Raw genomic sequence first — 26,165 nt, 5'->3', positions numbered from 1 at the left:
TATCCTACCATATTTCCTTTCTAATGCCCGCAATATTTGACATGATGAAAACTTCCAAGAACACTCAACCAACTAATTATTCAGTCAAAGTCACCATGTCAGGGTTCAATTTAAGTGCACAAGTGAGTTTTGTGCAAGATGTTCCTGACACATGAAGCTTCCAGTTGAATTTCAGAAATGTTAACAAAAGTATCTTCCTTTTTCGCCTGTGAATGTTTGAGGATTGCTGTATTGTTGGCTTCTATCCACTACAGATACTGGTTCTAGGCCAGCCCAAGGGTCTTCAAGCTTTGCAGGTTTGAAATAACTTTCCAACTCATTAGATGTTCTTTTTTCTCTACCGCGCCCTGATCCAAAAGGTGTACATGTCCTCGGAGAACCCTGGGGGTGGGCCTGGAGCCCCAGGGAGTGGCCGAATTGCTGCCGGGACACCGCGGGGGGGACCTGGCGTGGCCGCCGGGGTAGCCGCCGGGGGGACGGAGACCCGAACCGGCCCCAGGGGAAGCCACGGCCCCGCCGCGCTGCGGGGAGGGGCTGCTCCCCTAGGGCCTGCCCCGGGACCCCTAGGACAGCGCGCCGGGACCCGTCACGAGATGCATGTCTCCCGAGCGCCTCTTTTGGATCAAAAATTAATATAAGACAATATCTTGTTCTCTGGGAAACAGGGTAGCTCAGTTTGGGCGGGTCAGTGCCCCCAGAGTGGAAAGTGATTCGGGCGGACTTGAGGCAGCTCTCTCCCGGATGTCAAAGCCCACAGACAGGGCCTTGGGGGTGGCAGGATATTCAGTTGCGAGATGCCCCGTGGTGGGGGCGGTGGGGGCTCCGAGGCTCATGGAGGCCCTTGGCTGTCCGCAATGGGGGGCTGGCCTCCCCGTGCTTGTCTGCTTGTGGACCTGGGCCCCGGGTGGCAGGCAAACTGTGAGCAGAAGGCCTCCTCCTACACCCCTCCCCCCCTCCATCCCCCTCCCGGGCCTCGTGAGGAGGAGGGCAACTGTGAGGTCAGTGCCACTCGCTCATTGGTCCAAGAAATGAGAGGGCGGGGTTTTTTGGAACAAGGGGCGGAGCCTGGCCTAGTGCTGAAGGCGGTGAAGTCATGGAGGGGGAGGGGCCAGGTGAACTGCTGATGGTTGTCATGGCAACGGTGGGGGGGGGCAGGGCCCTGTGAATGAGGACGAGGATGGGGCTCCCCAGTAGCTGCAGAAGCCCCACCTTCCCCTGGTCCAGACTGGACGCCAGAGAGATGGGCTTTCCCGGAGAATGCCACAGAAAGGTCGCCCTCTGGGCCCAGGGACCAGTAAGTACTGTGTTTGCCTGACAATAAGACCTCCTCCCAGAGAAGACATACTTACAGGTTCCCTTCCGAGTGACCAACGAGGTGTCCCCCGAAAATAAGCCCTCGCCCGCCTGCCCCCTAGGCCACACATGAGAGTTTCGGTCCACTGTTTCTGAAAGAAATGAAGGCACAAGAAATTCACCGGGAAATTCAGGAATTGGATTGCGATGATAATGTTCAAAAGATGTGGACATGATTGTCCTTGAATAAATGAGTAAATTCTTCATACTGTAGGGTTCTCAGTTTGTCAGATTTGTGTTGACACCTACCGTACCACCGGCATGTACACACGTAAGAAATTTCCTTAATTTTCACCTAACAGTAAATGTGTACCATCTACTTCTTCATGGAAAAACACCACAACCCCTGAACATAAGACCGAGCGCATCTTCTTTTTCTTTTTTTTTAAGGTAGAAAGACAAAATGTATTATTTCAAACACTGGAAAAACATTAAAAGACAAGTGTCCATTATATAACCAAAAATGTTAAGTACTTGGAAACTGCGAATCTTCTAAATTGTGGTAGGCACTTTCAGAGAGCTAAAGATTGCTACTTATCCTACCATATTTCCTTTCTAATGCCCGCAATATTTGACATGATGAAAACTTCCAAGAACACTCAAGCAACTAATTATTCAGTCAAAGTCACCATGTCAGGGTTCAATTTAAGTGCACAAGTGAGTTTTGTGCAAGATGTTCCTGACACATGAAGCTTCCAGTTGAATTTCAGAAATGTTAACAAAAGTATCTTCCTTTTTCGCCTGTGAATGTTTGAGGATTGCTGTATTGTTGGCTTCTATCCACTACAGACACTGGTTCTAGGCCAGCCCAAGGGTCTTCAAGCTTTGCAGGTTTGAAATAACTTTCCAACTCATTAGATGTTCTTTTTTCTCTACCGCGCCCTGATCCAAAAGGTGTACATGTCCTCGGAGAACCCTGGGGGTGGGCCTGGAGCCCCAGGGAGTGGCCGAATTGCTGCTGGGACCCCGCGGGGGGGACCTGGCGTGGCCGCCGGGGTAGCCGCCGGGGGGACGGAGACCCGAACCGGCCCCAGGGGAAGCCGCGGCCCCGCCGCGCTGCGGGGAGGGGCTGCTCCCCTAGGGCCTGCCCCGGGACCCCTAGGACAGCGCGCCGGGACCCGTCACGAGATGCATGTCTCCCGAGCGCCTCTTTTGGATCAAAAATTAATATAAGACAATATCTTGTTCTCTGGGAAACAGGGTAGCTCAGTTTGGGCGGGTCAGTGCCCCCAGAGTGGAAAGTGATTCGGGCGGACTTGAGGCAGCTCTCTCCCGGATGTCAAAGCCCACAGACAGGGCCTTGGGGGTGGCAGGATATTCAGTTGCGAGATGCCCCGTGGTGGGGGCGGTGGGGGCTCCGAGGCTCATGGAGGCCCTTGGCTGTCCGCAATGGGGGGCTGGCCTCCCCGTGCTTGTCTGCTTGTGGACCTGGGCCCCGGGTGGCAGGCAAACTGTGAGCAGAAGGCCTCCTCCTACACCCCTCCCCCCCTCCATCCCCCTCCCGGGCCTCGTGAGGAGGAGGGCAACTGTGAGGTCAGTGCCACTCGCTCATTGGTCCAAGAAATGAGAGGGCGGGGTTTTTTGGAACAAGGGGCGGAGCCTGGCCTAGTGCTGAAGGCGGTGAAGTCATGGAGGGGGAGGGGCCAGGTGAACTGCTGATGGTTGTCATGGCAACGGTGGGGGGGGGCAGGGCCCTGTGAATGAGGACGAGGATGGGGCTCCCCAGTAGCTGCAGAAGCCCCACCTTCCCCTGGTCCAGACTGGACGCCAGAGAGATGGGCTTTCCCGGAGAATGCCACAGAAAGGTCGCCCTCTGGGCCCAGGGACCAGTAAGTACTGTGTTTGCCTGACAATAAGACCTCCTCCCAGAGAAGACATACTTACAGGTTCCCTTCCGAGTGACCAACGAGGCGTCCCCCGAAAATAAGCCCTCGCCCGCCTGCCCCCTAGGCCACACATGAGAGTTTCGGTCCACTGTTTCTGAAAGAAATGAAGGCACAAGAAATTCACCGGGAAATTCAGGAATTGGATTGCGATGATAATGTTCAAAAGATGTGGACATGATTGTCCTTGAATAAATGAGTAAATTCTTCATACTGTAGGGTTCTCAGTTTGTCAGATTTGTGTTGACACCTACCGTACCACCGGCATGTACACACGTAAGAAATTTCCTTAATTTTCACCTAACAGTAAATGTGTACCGTCTACTTCTTCATGGAAAAACACCACAACCCCTGAACATAAGACCGAGCGCATCTTCTTTTTCTTTTTTTTTAAGGTAGAAAGACAAAATGTATTATTTCAAACACTGGAAAAACATTAAAAGACAAGTGTCCATTATATAACCAAAAATGTTAAGTACTTGGAAACTGCGAATCTTCTAAATTGTGGTAGGCACTTTCAGAGAGCTAAAGATTGCTACTTATCCTACCATATTTCCTTTCTAATGCCCGCAATATTTGACATGATGAAAACTTCCAAGAACACTCAAGCAACTAATTATTCAGTCAAAGTCACCATGTCAGGGTTCAATTTAAGTGCACAAGTGAGTTTTGTGCAAGATGTTCCTGACACATGAAGCTTCCAGTTGAATTTCAGAAATGTTAACAAAAGTATCTTCCTTTTTCGCCTGTGAATGTTTGAGGATTGCTGTATTGTTGGCTTCTATCCACTACAGACACTGGTTCTAGGCCAGCCCAAGGGTCTTCAAGCTTTGCAGGTTTGAAATAACTTTCCAACTCATTAGATGTTCTTTTTTCTCTACCGCGCCCTGATCCAAAAGGTGTACATGTCCTCGGAGAACCCTGGGGGTGGGCCTGGAGCCCCAGGGAGTGGCCGAATTGCTGCTGGGACCCCGCGGGGGGGACCTGGCGTGGCCGCCGGGGTAGCCGCCGGGGGGACGGAGACCCGAACCGGCCCCAGGGGAAGCCGCGGCCCCGCCGCGCTGCGGGGAGGGGCTGCTCCCCTAGGGCCTGCCCCGGGACCCCTAGGACAGCGCGCCGGGACCCGTCACGAGATGCATGTCTCCCGAGCGCCTCTTTTGGATCAAAAATTAATATAAGACAATATCTTGTTCTCTGGGAAACAGGGTAGCTCAGTTTGGGCGGGTCAGTGCCCCCAGAGTGGAAAGTGATTCGGGCGGACTTGACGCAGCTCTCTCCCGGATGTCAAAGCCCACAGACAGGGCCTTGGGGGTGGCAGGATATTCAGTTGCGAGATGCCCCGTGGTGGGGGCGGTGGGGGCTCCGAGGCTCATGGAGGCCCTTGGCTGTCCGCAATGGGGGGCTGGCCTCCCCGTGCTTGTGTGCTTGTGGACCTGGGCCCCGGGTGGCAGGCAAACTGTGAGCAGAAGGCCTCCTCCTACACCCCTCCCCCCCTCCAACCCCCTCCCGGGCCTCGTGAGGAGGAGGGCAACTGTGAGGTCAGTGCCACTCGCTCATTGGTCCAAGAAATGAGAGGGCGGGGTTTTTTGGAACAAGGGGCGGAGCCTGGCCTAGTGCTGAAGGCGGTGAAGTCATGGAGGGGGAGGGGCCAGGTGAACTGCTGATGGTTGTCATGGCAACGGTGGGGGGGGGCAGGGCCCTGTGAATGAGGACGAGGATGGGGCTCCCCAGTAGCTGCAGAAGCCCCACCTTCCCCTGGTCCAGACTGGACGCCAGAGAGATGGGCTTTCCCGGAGAATGCCGCAGAAAGGTCGCCCTCTGGGCCCAGGGACCAGTAAGTACTGTGTTTGCCTGACAATAAGACCTCCTCCCAGAGAAGACATACTTACAGGTTCCCTTCCGAGTGACCAACGAGGCGTCCCCCGAAAATAAGCCCTCGCCCGCCTGCCCCCTAGGCCACACATGAGAGTTTCGGTCCACTGTTTCTGAAAGAAATGAAGGCACAAGAAATTCACCGGGAAATTCAGGAATTGGATTGCGATGATAATGTTCAAAAGATGTGGACATGATTGTCCTTGAATAAATGAGTAAATTCTTCATACTGTAGGGTTCTCAGTTTGTCAGATTTGTGTTGACACCTACCGTACCACCGGCATGTACACACGTAAGAAATTTCCTTAATTTTCACCTAACAGTAAATGTGTACCGTCTACTTCTTCATGGAAAAATAGCACAACCCCTGAACATAAGACCGAGCGCATCTTCTTTTTCTTTTTTTTTAAGGTAGAAAGACAAAATGTATTATTTCAAACACTGGAAAAACATTAAAAGACAAGTGTCCATTATATAACCAAGAATGTTAAGTACTTGGAAACTGCAAATCTTCTAAAATGTGGTAGGCACTTTCAGAGAGCTAAAGATTGCTACTTATCCTACCATATTTCCTTTCTAATGCCCGCAATATTTGACATGATGAAAACTTCCAAGAACACTCAACCAACTAATTATTCAGTCAAAGTCACCATGTCAGGGTTCAATTTAAGTGCACAAGTGAGTTTTGTGCAAGATGTTCCTGACACATGAAGCTTCCAGTTGAATTTCAGAAATGTTAACAAAAGTATCTTCCTTTTTCGCCTGTGAATGTTTGAGGATTGCTGTATTGTTGGCTTCTATCCACTACAGATACTGGTTCTAGGCCAGCCCAAGGGTCTTCAAGCTTTGCAGGTTTGAAATAACTTTCCAACTCATTAGATGTTCTTTTTTCTCTACCGCGCCCTGATCCAAAAGGTGTACATGTCCTCGGAGAACCCTGGGGGTGGGCCTGGAGCCCCAGGGAGTGGCCGAATTGCTGCCGGGACACCGCGGGGGGGACCTGGCGTGGCCGCCGGGGTAGCCGCCGGGGGGACGGAGACCCGAACCGGCCCCAGGGGAAGCCACGGCCCCGCCGCGCTGCGGGGAGGGGCTGCTCCCCTAGGGCCTGCCCCGGGACCCCTAGGACAGCGCGCCGGGACCCGTCACGAGATGCATGTCTCCCGAGCGCCTCTTTTGGATCAAAAATTAATATAAGACAATATCTTGTTCTCTGGGAAACAGGGTAGCTCAGTTTGGGCGGGTCAGTGCCCCCAGAGTGGAAAGTGATTCGGGCGGACTTGAGGCAGCTCTCTCCCGGATGTCAAAGCCCACAGACAGGGCCTTGGGGGTGGCAGGATATTCAGTTGCGAGATGCCCCGTGGTGGGGGCGGTGGGGGCTCCGAGGCTCATGGAGGCCCTTGGCTGTCCGCAATGGGGGGCTGGCCTCCCCGTGCTTGTCTGCTTGTGGACCTGGGCCCCGGGTGGCAGGCAAACTGTGAGCAGAAGGCCTCCTCCTACACCCCTCCCCCCCTCCATCCCCCTCCCGGGCCTCGTGAGGAGGAGGGCAACTGTGAGGTCAGTGCCACTCGCTCATTGGTCCAAGAAATGAGAGGGCGGGGTTTTTTGGAACAAGGGGCGGAGCCTGGCCTAGTGCTGAAGGCGGTGAAGTCATGGAGGGGGAGGGGCCAGGTGAACTGCTGATGGTTGTCATGGCAACGGTGGGGGGGGGCAGGGCCCTGTGAATGAGGACGAGGATGGGGCTCCCCAGTAGCTGCAGAAGCCCCACCTTCCCCTGGTCCAGACTGGACGCCAGAGAGATGGGCTTTCCCGGAGAATGCCACAGAAAGGTCGCCCTCTGGGCCCAGGGACCAGTAAGTACTGTGTTTGCCTGACAATAAGACCTCCTCCCAGAGAAGACATACTTACAGGTTCCCTTCCGAGTGACCAACGAGGCGTCCCCCGAAAATAAGCCCTCGCCCGCCTGCCCCCTAGGCCACACATGAGAGTTTCGGTCCACTGTTTCTGAAAGAAATGAAGGCACAAGAAATTCACCGGGAAATTCAGGAATTGGATTGCGATGATAATGTTCAAAAGATGTGGACATGATTGTCCTTGAATAAATGAGTAAATTCTTCATACTGTAGGGTTCTCAGTTTGTCAGATTTGTGTTGACACCTACCGTACCACCGGCATGTACACACGTAAGAAATTTCCTTAATTTTCACCTAACAGTAAATGTGTACCATCTACTTCTTCATGGAAAAACACCACAACCCCTGAACATAAGACCGAGCGCATCTTCTTTTTCTTTTTTTTTAAGGTAGAAAGACAAAATGTATTATTTCAAACACTGGAAAAACATTAAAAGACAAGTGTCCATTATATAACCAAAAATGTTAAGTACTTGGAAACTGCGAATCTTCTAAATTGTGGTAGGCACTTTCAGAGAGCTAAAGATTGCTACTTATCCTACCATATTTCCTTTCTAATGCCCGCAATATTTGACATGATGAAAACTTCCAAGAACACTCAAGCAACTAATTATTCAGTCAAAGTCACCATGTCAGGGTTCAATTTAAGTGCACAAGTGAGTTTTGTGCAAGATGTTCCTGACACATGAAGCTTCCAGTTGAATTTCAGAAATGTTAACAAAAGTATCTTCCTTTTTCGCCTGTGAATGTTTGAGGATTGCTGTATTGTTGGCTTCTATCCACTACAGACACTGGTTCTAGGCCAGCCCAAGGGTCTTCAAGCTTTGCAGGTTTGAAATAACTTTCCAACTCATTAGATGTTCTTTTTTCTCTACCGCGCCCTGATCCAAAAGGTGTACATGTCCTCGGAGAACCCTGGGGGTGGGCCTGGAGCCCCAGGGAGTGGCCGAATTGCTGCTGGGACCCCGCGGGGGGGACCTGGCGTGGCCGCCGGGGTAGCCGCCGGGGGGACGGAGACCCGAACCGGCCCCAGGGGAAGCCGCGGCCCCGCCGCGCTGCGGGGAGGGGCTGCTCCCCTAGGGCCTGCCCCGGGACCCCTAGGACAGCGCGCCGGGACCCGTCACGAGATGCATGTCTCCCGAGCGCCTCTTTTGGATCAAAAATTAATATAAGACAATATCTTGTTCTCTGGGAAACAGGGTAGCTCAGTTTGGGCGGGTCAGTGCCCCCAGAGTGGAAAGTGATTCGGGCGGACTTGACGCAGCTCTCTCCCGGATGTCAAAGCCCACAGACAGGGCCTTGGGGGTGGCAGGATATTCAGTTGCGAGATGCCCCGTGGTGGGGGCGGTGGGGGCTCCGAGGCTCATGGAGGCCCTTGGCTGTCCGCAATGGGGGGCTGGCCTCCCCGTGCTTGTGTGCTTGTGGACCTGGGCCCCGGGTGGCAGGCAAACTGTGAGCAGAAGGCCTCCTCCTACACCCCTCCCCCCCTCCAACCCCCTCCCGGGCCTCGTGAGGAGGAGGGCAACTGTGAGGTCAGTGCCACTCGCTCATTGGTCCAAGAAATGAGAGGGCGGGGTTTTTTGGAACAAGGGGCGGAGCCTGGCCTAGTGCTGAAGGCGGTGAAGTCATGGAGGGGGAGGGGCCAGGTGAACTGCTGATGGTTGTCATGGCAACGGTGGGGGGGGGCAGGGCCCTGTGAATGAGGACGAGGATGGGGCTCCCCAGTAGCTGCAGAAGCCCCACCTTCCCCTGGTCCAGACTGGACGCCAGAGAGATGGGCTTTCCCGGAGAATGCCGCAGAAAGGTCGCCCTCTGGGCCCAGGGACCAGTAAGTACTGTGTTTGCCTGACAATAAGACCTCCTCCCAGAGAAGACATACTTACAGGTTCCCTTCCGAGTGACCAACGAGGCGTCCCCCGAAAATAAGCCCTCGCCCGCCTGCCCCCTAGGCCACACATGAGAGTTTCGGTCCACTGTTTCTGAAAGAAATGAAGGCACAAGAAATTCACCGGGAAATTCAGGAATTGGATTGCGATGATAATGTTCAAAAGATGTGGACATGATTGTCCTTGAATAAATGAGTAAATTCTTCATACTGTAGGGTTCTCAGTTTGTCAGATTTGTGTTGACACCTACCGTACCACCGGCATGTACACACGTAAGAAATTTCCTTAATTTTCACCTAACAGTAAATGTGTACCGTCTACTTCTTCATGGAAAAATAGCACAACCCCTGAACATAAGACCGAGCGCATCTTCTTTTTCTTTTTTTTTAAGGTAGAAAGACAAAATGTATTATTTCAAACACTGGAAAAACATTAAAAGACAAGTGTCCATTATATAACCAAGAATGTTAAGTACTTGGAAACTGCAAATCTTCTAAAATGTGGTAGGCACTTTCAGAGAGCTAAAGATTGCTACTTATCCTACCATATTTCCTTTCTAATGCCCGCAATATTTGACATGATGAAAACTTCCAAGAACACTCAACCAACTAATTATTCAGTCAAAGTCACCATGTCAGGGTTCAATTTAAGTGCACAAGTGAGTTTTGTGCAAGATGTTCCTGACACATGAAGCTTCCAGTTGAATTTCAGAAATGTTAACAAAAGTATCTTCCTTTTTCGCCTGTGAATGTTTGAGGATTGCTGTATTGTTGGCTTCTATCCACTACAGATACTGGTTCTAGGCCAGCCCAAGGGTCTTCAAGCTTTGCAGGTTTGAAATAACTTTCCAACTCATTAGATGTTCTTTTTTCTCTACCGCGCCCTGATCCAAAAGGTGTACATGTCCTCGGAGAACCCTGGGGGTGGGCCTGGAGCCCCAGGGAGTGGCCGAATTGCTGCCGGGACACCGCGGGGGGGACCTGGCGTGGCCGCCGGGGTAGCCGCCGGGGGGACGGAGACCCGAACCGGCCCCAGGGGAAGCCACGGCCCCGCCGCGCTGCGGGGAGGGGCTGCTCCCCTAGGGCCTGCCCCGGGACCCCTAGGACAGCGCGCCGGGACCCGTCACGAGATGCATGTCTCCCGAGCGCCTCTTTTGGATCAAAAATTAATATAAGACAATATCTTGTTCTCTGGGAAACAGGGTAGCTCAGTTTGGGCGGGTCAGTGCCCCCAGAGTGGAAAGTGATTCGGGCGGACTTGAGGCAGCTCTCTCCCGGATGTCAAAGCCCACAGACAGGGCCTTGGGGGTGGCAGGATATTCAGTTGCGAGATGCCCCGTGGTGGGGGCGGTGGGGGCTCCGAGGCTCATGGAGGCCCTTGGCTGTCCGCAATGGGGGGCTGGCCTCCCCGTGCTTGTCTGCTTGTGGACCTGGGCCCCGGGTGGCAGGCAAACTGTGAGCAGAAGGCCTCCTCCTACACCCCTCCCCCCCTCCATCCCCCTCCCGGGCCTCGTGAGGAGGAGGGCAACTGTGAGGTCAGTGCCACTCGCTCATTGGTCCAAGAAATGAGAGGGCGGGGTTTTTTGGAACAAGGGGCGGAGCCTGGCCTAGTGCTGAAGGCGGTGAAGTCATGGAGGGGGAGGGGCCAGGTGAACTGCTGATGGTTGTCATGGCAACGGTGGGGGGGGGCAGGGCCCTGTGAATGAGGACGAGGATGGGGCTCCCCAGTAGCTGCAGAAGCCCCACCTTCCCCTGGTCCAGACTGGACGCCAGAGAGATGGGCTTTCCCGGAGAATGCCACAGAAAGGTCGCCCTCTGGGCCCAGGGACCAGTAAGTACTGTGTTTGCCTGACAATAAGACCTCCTCCCAGAGAAGACATACTTACAGGTTCCCTTCCGAGTGACCAACGAGGCGTCCCCCGAAAATAAGCCCTCGCCCGCCTGCCCCCTAGGCCACACATGAGAGTTTCGGTCCACTGTTTCTGAAAGAAATGAAGGCACAAGAAATTCACCGGGAAATTCAGGAATTGGATTGCGATGATAATGTTCAAAAGATGTGGACATGATTGTCCTTGAATAAATGAGTAAATTCTTCATACTGTAGGGTTCTCAGTTTGTCAGATTTGTGTTGACACCTACCGTACCACCGGCATGTACACACGTAAGAAATTTCCTTAATTTTCACCTAACAGTAAATGTGTACCGTCTACTTCTTCATGGAAAAACACCACAACCCCTGAACATAAGACCGAGCGCATCTTCTTTTTCTTTTTTTTTAAGGTAGAAAGACAAAATGTATTATTTCAAACACTGGAAAAACATTAAAAGACAAGTGTCCATTATATAACCAAAAATGTTAAGTACTTGGAAACTGCGAATCTTCTAAATTGTGGTAGGCACTTTCAGAGAGCTAAAGATTGCTACTTATCCTACCATATTTCCTTTCTAATGCCCGCAATATTTGACATGATGAAAACTTCCAAGAACACTCAAGCAACTAATTATTCAGTCAAAGTCACCATGTCAGGGTTCAATTTAAGTGCACAAGTGAGTTTTGTGCAAGATGTTCCTGACACATGAAGCTTCCAGTTGAATTTCAGAAATGTTAACAAAAGTATCTTCCTTTTTCGCCTGTGAATGTTTGAGGATTGCTGTATTGTTGGCTTCTATCCACTACAGACACTGGTTCTAGGCCAGCCCAAGGGTCTTCAAGCTTTGCAGGTTTGAAATAACTTTCCAACTCATTAGATGTTCTTTTTTCTCTACCGCGCCCTGATCCAAAAGGTGTACATGTCCTCGGAGAACCCTGGGGGTGGGCCTGGAGCCCCAGGGAGTGGCCGAATTGCTGCTGGGACCCCGCGGGGGGGACCTGGCGTGGCCGCCGGGGTAGCCGCCGGGGGGACGGAGACCCGAACCGGCCCCAGGGGAAGCCGCGGCCCCGCCGCGCTGCGGGGAGGGGCTGCTCCCCTAGGGCCTGCCCCGGGACCCCTAGGACAGCGCGCCGGGACCCGTCACGAGATGCATGTCTCCCGAGCGCCTCTTTTGGATCAAAAATTAATATAAGACAATATCTTGTTCTCTGGGAAACAGGGTAGCTCAGTTTGGGCGGGTCAGTGCCCCCAGAGTGGAAAGTGATTCGGGCGGACTTGACGCAGCTCTCTCCCGGATGTCAAAGCCCACAGACAGGGCCTTGGGGGTGGCAGGATATTCAGTTGCGAGATGCCCCGTGGTGGGGGCGGTGGGGGCTCCGAGGCTCATGGAGGCCCTTGGCTGTCCGCAATGGGGGGCTGGCCTCCCCGTGCTTGTGTGCTTGTGGACCTGGGCCCCGGGTGGCAGGCAAACTGTGAGCAGAAGGCCTCCTCCTACACCCCTCCCCCCCTCCAACCCCCTCCCGGGCCTCGTGAGGAGGAGGGCAACTGTGAGGTCAGTGCCACTCGCTCATTGGTCCAAGAAATGAGAGGGCGGGGTTTTTTGGAACAAGGGGCGGAGCCTGGCCTAGTGCTGAAGGCGGTGAAGTCATGGAGGGGGAGGGGCCAGGTGAACTGCTGATGGTTGTCATGGCAACGGTGGGGGGGGGCAGGGCCCTGTGAATGAGGACGAGGATGGGGCTCCCCAGTAACTGCAGAAGCCCCACCTTCCCCTGGTCCAGACTGGACGCCAGAGAGATGGGCTTTCCCGGAGAATGCCGCAGAAAGGTCGCCCTCTGGGCCCAGGGACCAGTAAGTACTGTGTTTGCCTGACAATAAGACCTCCTCCCAGAGAAGACATACTTACAGGTTCCCTTCCGAGTGACCAACGAGGCGTCCCCCGAAAATAAGCCCTCGCCCGCCTGCCCCCTAGGCCACACATGAGAGTTTCGGTCCACTGTTTCTGAAAGAAATGAAGGCACAAGAAATTCACCGGGAAATTCAGGAATTGGATTGCGATGATAATGTTCAAAAGATGTGGACATGATTGTCCTTGAATAAATGAGTAAATTCTTCATACTGTAGGGTTCTCAGTTTGTCAGATTTGTGTTGACACCTACCGTACCACCGGCATGTACACACGTAAGAAATTTCCTTAATTTTCACCTAACAGTAAATGTGTACCGTCTACTTCTTCATGGAAAAATAGCACAACCCCTGAACATAAGACCGAGCGCATCTTCTTTTTCTTTTTTTTTAAGGTAGAAAGACAAAATGTATTATTTCAAACACTGGAAAAACATTAAAAGACAAGTGTCCATTATATAACCAAGAATGTTAAGTACTTGGAAACTGCAAATCTTCTAAAATGTGGTAGGCACTTTCAGAGAGCTAAAGATTGCTACTTATCCTACCATATTTCCTTTCTAATGCCCGCAATATTTGACATGATGAAAACTTCCAAGAACACTCAACCAACTAATTATTCAGTCAAAGTCACCATGTCAGGGTTCAATTTAAGTGCACAAGTGAGTTTTGTGCAAGATGTTCCTGACACATGAAGCTTCCAGTTGAATTTCAGAAATGTTAACAAAAGTATCTTCCTTTTTCGCCTGTGAATGTTTGAGGATTGCTGTATTGTTGGCTTCTATCCACTACAGATACTGGTTCTAGGCCAGCCCAAGGGTCTTCAAGCTTTGCAGGTTTGAAATAACTTTCCAACTCATTAGATGTTCTTTTTTCTCTACCGCGCCCTGATCCAAAAGGTGTACATGTCCTCGGAGAACCCTGGGGGTGGGCCTGGAGCCCCAGGGAGTGGCCGAATTGCTGCCGGGACACCGCGGGGGCGACCTGGCGTGGCCGCCGGGGTAGCCGCCGGGGGGACGGAGACCCGAACCGGCCCCAGGGGAAGCCACGGCCCCGCCGCGCTGCGGGGAGGGGCTGCTCCCCTAGGGCCTGCCCCGGGACCCCTAGGACAGCGCGCCGGGACCCGTCACGAGATGCATGTCTCCCGAGCGCCTCTTTTGGATCAAAAATTAATATAAGACAATATCTTGTTCTCTGGGAAACAGGGTAGCTCAGTTTGGGCGGGTCAGTGCCCCCAGAGTGGAAAGTGATTCGGGCGGACTTGAGGCAGCTCTCTCCCGGATGTCAAAGCCCACAGACAGGGCCTTGGGGGTGGCAGGATATTCAGTTGCGAGATGCCCCGTGGTGGGGGCGGTGGGGGCTCCGAGGCTCATGGAGGCCCTTGGCTGTCCGCAATGGGGGGCTGGCCTCCCCGTGCTTGTGTGCTTGTGGACCTGGGCCCCGGGTGGCAGGCAAACTGTGAGCAGAAGGCCTCCTCCTACACCCCTCCCCCCCTCCATCCCCCTCCCGGGCCTCGTGAGGAGGAGGGCAACTGTGAGGTCAGTGCCACTCGCTCATTGGTCCAAGAAATGAGAGGGCGGGGTTTTTTGGAACAAGGGGCGGAGCCTGGCCTAGTGCTGAAGGCGGTGAAGTCATGGAGGGGGAGGGGCCAGGTGAACTGCTGATGGTTGTCATGGCAACGGTGGGGGGGGGCAGGGCCCTGTGAATGAGGACGAGGATGGGGCTCCCCAGTAGCTGCAGAAGCCCCACCTTCCCCTGGTCCAGACTGGACGCCAGAGAGATGGGCTTTCCCGGAGAATGCCACAGAAAGGTCGCCCTCTGGGCCCAGGGACCAGTAAGTACTGTGTTTGCCTGACAATAAGACCTCCTCCCAGAGAAGACATACTTACAGGTTCCCTTCCGAGTGACCAACGAGGCGTCCCCCGAAAATAAGCCCTCGCCCGCCTGCGCCCTAGGCCACACATGAGAGTTTCGGTCCACTGTTTCTGAAAGAAATGAAGGCACAAGAAATTCACCGGGAAATTCAGGAATTGGATTGCGATGATAATGTTCAAAAGATGTGGACATGATTGTCCTTGAATAAATGAGTAAATTCTTCATACTGTAGGGTTCTCAGTTTGTCAGATTTGTGTTGATACCTACCGTACCACCGGCATGTACACACGTAAGAAATTTCCTTAATTTTCACCTAACAGTAAATGTGTACCGTCTACTTCTTCATGGAAAAACACCACAACCCCTGAACATAAGACCGAGCGCATCTTCTTTTTCTTTTTTTTTAAGGTAGAAAGACAAAATGTATTATTTCAAACACTGGAAAAACATTAAAAGACAAGTGTCCATTATATAACCAAAAATGTTAAGTACTTGGAAACTGCGAATCTTCTAAATTGTGGTAGGCACTTTCAGAGAGCTAAAGATTGCTACTTATCCTACCATATTTCCTTTCTAATGCCCGCAATATTTGACATGATGAAAACTTCCAAGAACACTCAAGCAACTAATTATTCAGTCAAAGTCACCATGTCAGGGTTCAATTTAAGTGCACAAGTGAGTTTTGTGCAAGATGTTCCTGACACATGAAGCTTCCAGTTGAATTTCAGAAATGTTAACAAAAGTATCTTCCTTTTTCGCCTGTGAATGATTGAGGATTGCTGTATTGTTGGCTTCTATCCACTACAGATACTGGTTCTAGGCCAGCCCAAGGGTCTTCAAGCTTTGCAGGTTTGAAATAACTTTCCAACTCATTAGATGTTCTTTTTTCTCTACCGCGCCCTGATCCAAAAGGTGTACATGTCCTCGGAGAACCCTGGGGGTGGGCCTGGAGCCCCAGAGAGTGGCCGAATTGCTGCTGGGACCCCGCGGGGGGGACCTGGCGTGGCCGCCGGGGTAGCCGCCGGGGGGGGGGGGGGGGGGGGGGGGGGGACGGAGACCCGAACCGGCCCCAGGGGAAGTCGCGGCCCCGCCGCGCTGCGGGGAGGGGCTGCTCCCCTAGGGCCTGCCCCGGGACCCCTAGGACAGCGCGCCGGGACCCGTCACGAGATGCATGTCTCCCCAGCGCCTCTTTTGGATCCAAAATTAATATAAGACAATATCTTGTTCTCTGGGAAACAGGGTAGCTCAGTTTGGGCGGGTCAGTGCCCCCAGAGTGGAAAGTGATTCCGGCGGACTTGACGCAGCTCTCTCCCGGATGTCAAAGCCCACAGACGGGGCCTTGGGGGTGGCAGGATATTCAGTTGCGAGATGCCCCGTGGTGGGGGCGGTGGGGGCCTCCGAGGGTCATGGAGGCCCTTGGCTGTCCGCAAGGGGGGGGGGGGGGGCTGGCCTCCCCGTGCTTGTGTGCTTGTGGACCTGGGCCCCGGGTGGCAGGCAACCTGTGAGCAGAAGGCCTCCTCCTACACCCCTCCCCCCCGCCCCCAACCCCCTCCCGGGCCTCGTGAGGAGGAGGGCAACTGTGAGGTCAGTGCCACTCGCTCATTGGTCCAAGAAATGAGAGGGCGGGGTTTTTTGGAACAAGGGGCGGAGCCTGGCCTAGTGCTGAAGGCGGTGAAGTCATGGAGGGGGAGGGGCCAGGTGAACTGCTGATGGTTGTCATGGCAACGGTGGGGGGGGGCAGGGCCCTGTGAATGAGGACGAGGATGGGGCTCCCCAGTAGCTGCAGAAGCCCCACCTTCCCCTGGTCCAGACTGGACGCCAGAGAGATGGGCTTTCCCGTAGAATGCCGCAGAAAGGTCGCCCTCTGGGCCCAGGGACCAGTAAGTACTGTGTTTGCCTGACAATAAGACCTCCTCCCAGAGAAGACATACTTACAGGTTCCCTTCCGAGTGACCAACGAGGCGTCCCCCGAAAATAAGCCCTCGCCCGCCTGCCCCCTAGGCCACACATGAGAGTTTCGGTCCACTGTTTCTGAAAGAAATGAAGGCACAAGAAATTCACCGGGAAATTCAGGAATTGGATTGCGATGATAATGTTCAAAAGATGTGGACATGATTGTCCTTGAATAAATGAGTAAATTCTTCATACTGTAGGGTTCTCAGTTTGTCAGATTTGTGTTGACACCTACCGTACCACCGGCATGTACACACGTAAGAAATTTCCTTAATTTTCACCTAACAGTAAATGTGTACCGTCTACTTCTTCATGGAAAAATAGCACAACCCCTGAACATAAGACCGAGCGCATCTTCTTTTTCTTTTTTTTTAAGGTAGAAAGACAAAATGTATTATTTCAAACACTGGAAAAACATTAAAAGACAAGTGTCCATTATATAACCAAGAATGTTAAGTACTTGGAAACTGCAAATCTTCTAAAATGTGGTAGGCACTTTCAGAGAGCTAAAGATTGCTACTTATCCTACCATATTTCCTTTCTAATGCCCGCAATATTTGACATGATGAAAACTTCCAAGAACACTCAACCAACTAATTATTCAGTCAAAGTCACCATGTCAGGGTTCAATTTAAGTGCACAAGTGAGTTTTGTGCAAGATGTTCCTGACACATGAAGCTTCCAGTTGAATTTCAGAAATGTTAACAAAAGTATCTTCCTTTTTCGCCTGTGAATGTTTGAGGATTGCTGTATTGTTGGCTTCTATCCACTACAGATACTGGTTCTAGGCCAGCCCAAGGGTCTTCAAGCTTTGCAGGTTTGAAATAACTTTCCAACTCATTAGATGTTCTTTTTTCTCTACCGCGCCCTGATCCAAAAGGTGTACATGTCCTCGGAGAACCCTGGGGGTGGGCCTGGAGCCCCAGGGAGTGGCCGAATTGCTGCCGGGACACCGCGGGGGGGACCTGGCGTGGCCGCCGGGGTAGCCGCCGGGGGGACGGAGACCCGAACCGGCCCCAGGGGAAGCCACGGCCCCGCCGCGCTGCGGGGAGGGGCTGCTCCCCTAGGGCCTGCCCCGGGACCCCTAGGACAGCGCGCCGGGACCCGTCACGAGATGCATGTCTCCCGAGCGCCTCTTTTGGATCAAAAATTAATATAAGACAATATCTTGTTCTCTGGGAAACAGGGTAGCTCAGTTTGGGCGGGTCAGTGCCCCCAGAGTGGAAAGTGATTCGGGCGGACTTGAGGCAGCTCTCTCCCGGATGTCAAAGCCCACAGACAGGGCCTTGGGGGTGGCAGGATATTCAGTTGCGAGATGCCCCGTGGTGGGGGCGGTGGGGGCTCCGAGGCTCATGGAGGCCCTTGGCTGTCCGCAATGGGGGGCTGGCCTCCCCGTGCTTGTCTGCTTGTGGACCTGGGCCCCGGGTGGCAGGCAAACTGTGAGCAGAAGGCCTCCTCCTACACCCCTCCCCCCCTCCATCCCCCTCCCGGGCCTCGTGAGGAGGAGGGCAACTGTGAGGTCAGTGCCACTCGCTCATTGGTCCAAGAAATGAGAGGGCGGGGTTTTTTGGAACAAGGGGCGGAGCCTGGCCTAGTGCTGAAGGCGGTGAAGTCATGGAGGGGGAGGGGCCAGGTGAACTGCTGATGGTTGTCATGGCAACGGTGGGGGGGGGCAGGGCCCTGTGAATGAGGACGAGGATGGGGCTCCCCAGTAGCTGCAGAAGCCCCACCTTCCCCTGGTCCAGACTGGACGCCAGAGAGATGGGCTTTCCCGGAGAATGCCACAGAAAGGTCGCCCTCTGGGCCCAGGGACCAGTAAGTACTGTGTTTGCCTGACAATAAGACCTCCTCCCAGAGAAGACATACTTACAGGTTCCCTTCCGAGTGACCAACGAGGCGTCCCCCGAAAATAAGCCCTCGCCCGCCTGCGCCCTAGGCCACACATGAGAGTTTCGGTCCACTGTTTCTGAAAGAAATGAAGGCACAAGAAATTCACCGGGAAATTCAGGAATTGGATTGCGATGATAATGTTCAAAAGATGTGGACATGATTGTCCTTGAATAAATGAGTAAATTCTTCATACTGTAGGGTTCTCAGTTTGTCAGATTTGTGTTGATACCTACCGTACCACCGGCATGTACACACGTAAGAAATTTCCTTAATTTTCACCTAACAGTAAATGTGTACCGTCTACTTCTTCATGGAAAAACACCACAACCCCTGAACATAAGACCGAGCGCATCTTCTTTTTCTTTTTTTTTAAGGTAGAAAGACAAAATGTATTATTTCAAACACTGGAAAAACATTAAAAGACAAGTGTCCATTATATAACCAAAAATGTTAAGTACTTGGAAACTGCGAATCTTCTAAATTGTGGTAGGCACTTTCAGAGAGCTAAAGATTGCTACTTATCCTACCATATTTCCTTTCTAATGCCCGCAATATTTGACATGATGAAAACTTCCAAGAACACTCAAGCAACTAATTATTCAGTCAAAGTCACCATGTCAGGGTTCAATTTAAGTGCACAAGTGAGTTTTGTGCAAGATGTTCCTGACACATGAAGCTTCCAGTTGAATTTCAGAAATGTTAACAAAAGTATCTTCCTTTTTCGCCTGTGAATGATTGAGGATTGCTGTATTGTTGGCTTCTATCCACTACAGATACTGGTTCTAGGCCAGCCCAAGGGTCTTCAAGCTTTGCAGGTTTGAAATAACTTTCCAACTCATTAGATGTTCTTTTTTCTCTACCGCGCCCTGATCCAAAAGGTGTACATGTCCTCGGAGAACCCTGGGGGTGGGCCTGGAGCCCCAGAGAGTGGCCGAATTGCTGCTGGGACCCCGCGGGGGGGACCTGGCGTGGCCGCCGGGGTAGCCGCCGGGGGGGTGGGGGGGGGGACGGAGACCCGAACCGGCCCCAGGGGAAGTCGCGGCCCCGCCGCGCTGCGGGGAGGGGCTGCTCCCCTAGGGCCTGCCCCGGGACCCCTAGGACAGCGCGCCGGGACCCGTCACGAGATGCATGTCTCCCCAGCGCCTCTTTTGGATCCAAAATTAATATAAGACAATATCTTGTTCTCTGGGAAACAGGGTAGCTCAGTTTGGGCGGGTCAGTGCCCCCAGAGTGGAAAGTGATTCCGGCGGACTTGACGCAGCTCTCTCCCGGATGTCAAAGCCCACAGACGGGGCCTTGGGGGTGGCAGGATATTCAGTTGCGAGATGCCCCGTGGTGGGGGCGGTGGGGGCCTCCGAGGGTCATGGAGGCCCTTGGCTGTCCGCAAGGGGGGGGGGGGGGGCTGGCCTCCCCGTGCTTGTGTGCTTGTGGACCTGGGCCCCGGGTGGCAGGCAACCTGTGAGCAGAAGGCCTCCTCCTACACCCCTCCCCCCCGCCCCCAACCCCCTCCCGGGCCTCGTGAGGAGGAGGGCAACTGTGAGGTCAGTGCCACTCGCTCATTGGTCCAAGAAATGAGAGGGCGGGGTTTTTTGGAACAAGGGGCGGAGCCTGGCGTAGTGCTGAAGGCCGTGAAGTCATGGAGGGGGAGGGGCCAGGTGAACTGCTGATGGTTGTCATGGCAACGGTGGGGGGGGCAGGGCCCTGTGAATGAGGACGAGGATGGGGCTCCCCAGTAGCTGCAGAAGCCCCACCTTCCCCTGGTCCAGACTGGACGCCAGAGAGATGGGCTTTCCCGGAGAATGCCGCAGAAAGGTGGCCCTCAGGGCCCAGCGACCAGTAAGTACTGTGTTTGCCTGACAATAAGACCTCCTCCCAGAGAAGACATACTTACAGGTTCCCTTCCGAGTGACCAACGAGGCGTCCCCCGAAAATAAGCCCTCGCCCGCCTGCCCCCTAGGCCACACATGAGAGTTTCGGTCCACTGTTTCTGAAAGAAATGAAGGCACAAGAAATTCACCGGGAAATTCAGGAATTGGATTGCGATGATAATGTTCAAAAGATGTGGACATGATTGTCCTTGAATAAATGAGTAAATTCTTCATACTGTAGGGTTCTCAGTTTGTCAGATTTGTGTTGACACCTACCGTACCACCGGCATGTACACACGTAAGAAATTTCCTTAATTTTCACCTAACAGTAAATGTGTACCGTCTACTTCTTCATGGAAAAACACCACAACCCCTGAACATAAGACCGAGCGCATCTTCTTTTTCTTTTTTTTTTAAGGTAGAAAGACAAAATGTATTATTTCAAACACTGGAAAAACATTTAAAGACAAGTGTCCATTATATAACCAAAAATGTTAAGTACTTGGAAACTGCGAATCTTCTAAATTGTGGTAGGCACTTTCAGAGAGCTAAAGATTGCTACTTATCCTACCATATTTCCTTTCTAATGCCCGCAATATTTGACATGATGAAAACTTCCAAGAACACTCAAGCAACTAATTATTCAGTCAAAGTCACCATGTCAGGGTTCAATTTAAGTGCACAAGTGAGTTTTGTGCAAGATGTTCCTGACACATGAAGCTTCCAGTTGAATTTCAGAAATGTTAACAAAAGTATCTTACTTTTTCGCCTGTGAATGTTTGAGGATTGCTGTATTGTTGGCTTCTATCCACTACAGATACTGGTTCTAGGCCAGCCCAAGGGTCTTCAAGCTTTGCAGGTTTGAAATAACTTTCCAACTCATTAGATGTTCTTTTTTCTCTACCGCGCCCTTATCCAAAAGGTGTAGATGTCCTCGGAGAACCCTGGGGGTGGGCCTGGAGCCCCAGAGAGTGGCCGAATTGCTGCTGGGACCCCGCGGGGGGGACCTGGCGTGGCCGCCAGGGTAGCCGCCGGGGGGGGGGGGGGGGGGGGGGGGGACGGAGACCCGAACCGGCCCCAGGGGAAGCCGCGGCCCCGCCGCGCTGCGGGGAGGGGCTGCTCCCCTAGGGCCTGCCCCGGGACCCCTAGGACAGCGCGCCGGGACCCGTCACGAGATGCATGTCTCCCCAGCGCCTCTTTTGGATCCAAAATTAATATAAGACAATATCTTGTTCTCTGGGAAACAGGGTAGCTCAGTTTGGGCGGGTCAGTGCCCCCAGAGTGGAAAGTGATTCCGGCGGACTTGACGCAGCTCTCTCCCGGATGTCAAAGCCCACAGACGGGGCCTTGGGGGTGGCAGGATATTCAGTTGCGAGATGCCCCGTGGTGGGGGCGGTGGGGGCCTCCGAGGCTCATGGAGGCCCTTGGCTGTCGGCAAGGGGGGGGGGGGCTGGCCTCCCCGTGCTTGTGTGCTTGTGGACCTGGGCCCCGGGTGGCAGGCAACCTGTGAGCAGAAGGCCTCCTCCTACACCCCTCCCCCCCCCCAACCCCCTCGCGGGCCTCGTGAGGAGGAGGGCAACTGTGAGGTCAGTGCCACTCGCTCATTGGTCCAAGAAATGAGAGGGCGGGGTTTTTTGGAACAAGGGGCGGAGCCTGGCCTAGTGCTGAAGGCGGTGAAGTCATGGAGGGGGAGGGGCCAGGTGAACTGCTGATGGTTGTCATGGCAACGGTGGGGGGGGGCAGGGCCCTGTGAATGAGGACGAGGATGGGGCTCCCCAGTAGCTGCAGAAGCCCCACCTTCCCCTGGTCCAGACTGGACGCCAGAGAGATGGGCTTTCCCGGAGAATGCCACAGAAAGGTGGCCCTCAGGGCCCAGCGACCAGTAAGTACTGTGTTTGCCTGACAATAAGACCTCCTCCCAGAGAAGACATACTTACAGGTTCCCTTCCGAGTGACCAACGAGGCGGCCCCCGAAAATAAGCCCTCCCCCGCCTGCCCCCTAGGCCACACATGAGAGTTTCGGTCCACTGTTTCTGAAAGAAATGAAGGCACAAGAAATTCACCGGGAAATTCAGGAATTGGATTGCGATGATAATGTTCAAAAGATGTGGACATGATTGTCCTTGAATAAATGAGTAAATTCTTCATACTGTAGGGTTCTCAGTTTGTCAGATTTGTGTTGACACCTACCGTACCACCGGCATGTACACACGTAAGAAATTTCCTTAATTTTCACCTAACAGTAAATGTGTACCGTCTACTTCTTCATGGAAAAATAGCACAACCCCTGAACATAAGACCGAGCGCATCTTCTTTTTCTTTTTTTTTAAGGTAGAAAGACAAAATGTATTATTTCAAACACTGGAAAAACATTAAAAGACAAGTGTCCATTATATAACCAAGAATGTTAAGTACTTGGAAACTGCAAATCTTCTAAAATGTGGTAGGCACTTTCAGAGAGCTAAAGATTGCTACTTATCCTACCATATTTCCTTTCTAATGCCCGCAATATTTGACATGATGAAAACTTCCAAGAACACTCAACCAACTAATTATTCAGTCAAAGTCACCATGTCAGGGTTCAATTTAAGTGCACAAGTGAGTTTTGTGCAAGATGTTCCTGACACATGAAGCTTCCAGTTGAATTTCAGAAATGTTAACAAAAGTATCCTCCTTTTTCGCCTGTGAATGTTTGAGGATTGCTGTATTGTTGGCTTCTATCCACTACAGATACTGGTTCTAGGCCAGCCCAAGGGTCTTCAAGCTTTGCAGGTTTGAAATAACTTTCCAACTCATTAGATGTTCTTTTTTCTCTACCGCGCCCTGATCCAAAAGGTGTACATGTCCTCGGAGAACCCTGGGGGTGGGCCTGGAGCCCCAGGGAGTGGCCGAATTGCTGCTGGGACCCCGCGGGGGGGACCTGGCGTGGCCGCCGGGGTAGCCGCCGGGGGGACGGAGACCCGAACCGGCCCCAGGGGAAGCCACGGCCCCGCCGCGCTGCGGGGAGGGGCTGCTCCCCTAGGGCCTGCCCCGGGACCCCTAGGACAGCGCGCCGGGACCCGTCACGAGATGCATGTCTCCCCAGCGCCTCTTTTGGATCCAAAATTAATATAAGACAATATCTTGTTCTCTGGGAAACAGGGTAGCTCAGTTTGGGCGGGTCAGTGCCCCCAGAGTGGAAAGTGATTCGGGCGGACTTGACGCAGCTCTCTCCCGGATGTCAAAGCCCACAGACAGGGCCTTGGGGGTGGCAGGATATTCAGTTGCGAGATGCCCCGTGGTGGGGGCGGTGGGGGCCTCCGAGGCTCATGGAGGCCCTTGGCTGTCGGCAAGGGGGGGGGGGCTGGCCTCCCCGTGCTTGTGTGCTTGTGGACCTGGGCCCCGGGTGGCAGGCAACCTGTGAGCAGAAGGCCTCCTCCTACACCCCTCCCCCCCCCCAACCCCCTCCCGGGCCTCGTGAGGAGGAGGGCAACTGTGAGGTCAGTGCCACTCGCTCATTGGTCCAATAAATGAGAGGGCGGGGTTTTTTGGAACAAGGCGCGGAGCCTGGCCTAGTGCTGAAGGCGGTGAAGTCATGGAGGGGGAGGGGCCAGGTGAACTGCTGATGGTTGTCATGGCAACGGTGGGGGGGGGCAGGGCCCTGTGAATGAGGACGAGGATGGGGCTCCCCAGTAGCTGCAGAAGCCCCACCTTCCCCTGGTCCAGACTGGACGCCAGAGAGATGGGCTTTCCCGGAGAATGCCACAGAAAGGTGGCCCTCAGGGCCCAGCGACCAGTAAGTACTGTGTTTGCCTGACAATAAGACCTCCTCCCAGAGAAGACATACTTACAGGTTCCCTTCCGAGTGACCAACGAGGCGGCCCCCGAAAATAAGCCCTCCCCCGCCTGCCCCCTAGGCCACACATGAGAGTTTCGGTCCACTGTTTCTGAAAGAAATGAAGGCACAAGAAATTCACCGGGAAATTCAGGAATTGGATTGCGATGATAATGTTCAAAAGATGTGGACATGATTGTCCTTGAATAAATGAGTAAATTCTTCATACTGTAGGGTTCTCAGTTTGTCAGATTTGTGTTGACACCTACCGTACCACCGGCATGTACACACGTAAGAAATTTCCTTAATTTTCACCTAACAGTAAATGTGTACCGTCTACTTCTTCATGGAAAAATAGCACAACCCCTGAACATAAGACCGAGCGCATCTTCTTTTTCTTTTTTTTTAAGGTAGAAAGACAAAATGTATTATTTCAAACACTGGAAAAACATTAAAAGACAAGTGTCCATTATATAACCAAGAATGTTAAGTACTTGGAAACTGCAAATCTTCTAAAATGTGGTAGGCACTTTCAGAGAGCTAAAGATTGCTACTTATCCTATCATATTTCCTTTCTAATGCCCGCAATATTTGACATGATGAAAACTTCCAAGAACACTCAACCAACAAATTATTCAGTCAAAGTCACCATGTCAGGGTTCAATTTAAGTGCACAAGTGAGTTTTGTGCAAGATGTTCCTGACACATGAAGCTTCCAGTTGAATTTCAGAAATGTTAACAAAAGTATCCTCCTTTTTCGCCTGTGAATGTTTGAGGATTGCTGTATTGTTGGCTTCTATCCACTACAGATACTGGTTCTAGGCCAGCCCAAGGGTCTTCAAGCTTTGCAGGTTTGAAATAACTTTCCAACTCATTAGATGTTCTTTTTTCTCTACCGCGCCCTGATCCAAAAGGTGTACATGTCCTCGGAGAACCCTGGGGGTGGGCCTGGAGCCCCAGGGAGTGGCCGAATTGCTGCTGGGACCCCGCGGGGGGGACCTGGCGTGGCCGCCGGGGTAGCCGCCGGGGGGACGGAGACCCGAACCGGCCCCAGGGGAAGCCACGGCCCCGCCGCGCTGCGGGGAGGGGCTGCTCCCCTAGGGCCTGCCCCGGGACCCCTAGGACAGCGCGCCGGGACCCGTCACGAGATGCATGTCTCCCCAGCGCCTCTTTTGGATCCAAAATTAATATAAGACAATATCTTGTTCTCTGGGAAACAGGGTAGCTCAGTTTGGGCGGGTCAGTGCCCCCAGAGTGGAAAGTGATTCCGGCGGACTTGACGCAGCTCTCTCCCGGATGTCAAAGCCCACAGACGGGGCCTTGGGGGTGGCAGGATATTCAGTTGCGAGATGCCCCGTGGTGGGGGCGGTGGGGGCCTCCGAGGCTCATGGAGGCCCTTGGCTGTCGGCAAGGGGGGGGGGGGCTGGCCTCCCCGTGCTTGTGTGCTTGTGGACCTGGGCCCCGGGTGGCAGGCAACCTGTGAGCAGAAGGCCTCCTCCTACACCCCTCCCTCCCGCCCCCAACCCCCTCCCGGGCCTCGTGAGGAGGAGGGCAACTGTGAGGTCAGTGCCACTCGCTCATTGGTCCAATAAATGAGAGGGCGGGGTTTTTTGGAACAAGGGGCGGAGCCTGGCCTAGTGCTGAAGGCGGTGAAGTCATGGAGGGGGAGGGGCCAGGTGAACTGCTGATGGTTGTCATGGCAACGGTGGGGGGGGGCAGGGCCCTGTGAATGAGGTCGAGGATGGGGCTCCCCAGTAGCTGCAGAAGCCCCACCTTCCCCTGGTCCAGACTGGACGCCAGAGAGATGGGCTTTCCCGGAGAATGCCACAGAAAGGTGGCCCTCAGGGCCCAGCGACCAGTAAGTACTGTGTTTGCCTGACAATAAGACCTCCTCCCAGAGAAGACATACTTACAGGTTCCCTTCCGAGTGACCAACGAGGCGGCCCCCGAAAATAAGCCCTCCCCCGCCTGCCCCCTAGGCCACACATGAGAGTTTCGGTCCACTGTTTCTGAAAGAAATGAAGGCACAAGAAATTCACCGGGAAATTCAGGAATTGGATTGCGATGATAATGTTCAAAAGATGTGGAC

The 26,165-nt window shown here is 53.2% G+C and overlaps 1 pseudogene across 1 annotated transcript in view; it reads left to right on the top strand.

The window, feature by feature from the left end:
- LOC311616066 (sulfotransferase 1C4-like) overlaps positions 1–26,165 on the top strand; it is a 168,761-nt pseudogene that overhangs the window by 67,461 nt on the left and 75,135 nt on the right. The window lies entirely within an intron of this gene.

This window comes from Pipistrellus hanaki, assembly GCF_964339955.1.
Source record: "Pipistrellus hanaki genome assembly, contig: scaffold_45, whole genome shotgun sequence".
In the NCBI taxonomy this organism is placed as follows: Eukaryota; Metazoa; Chordata; class Mammalia; order Chiroptera; family Vespertilionidae; genus Pipistrellus; species Pipistrellus hanaki.
This window is presented reverse-complemented; position numbering and strand designations above follow the sequence as displayed.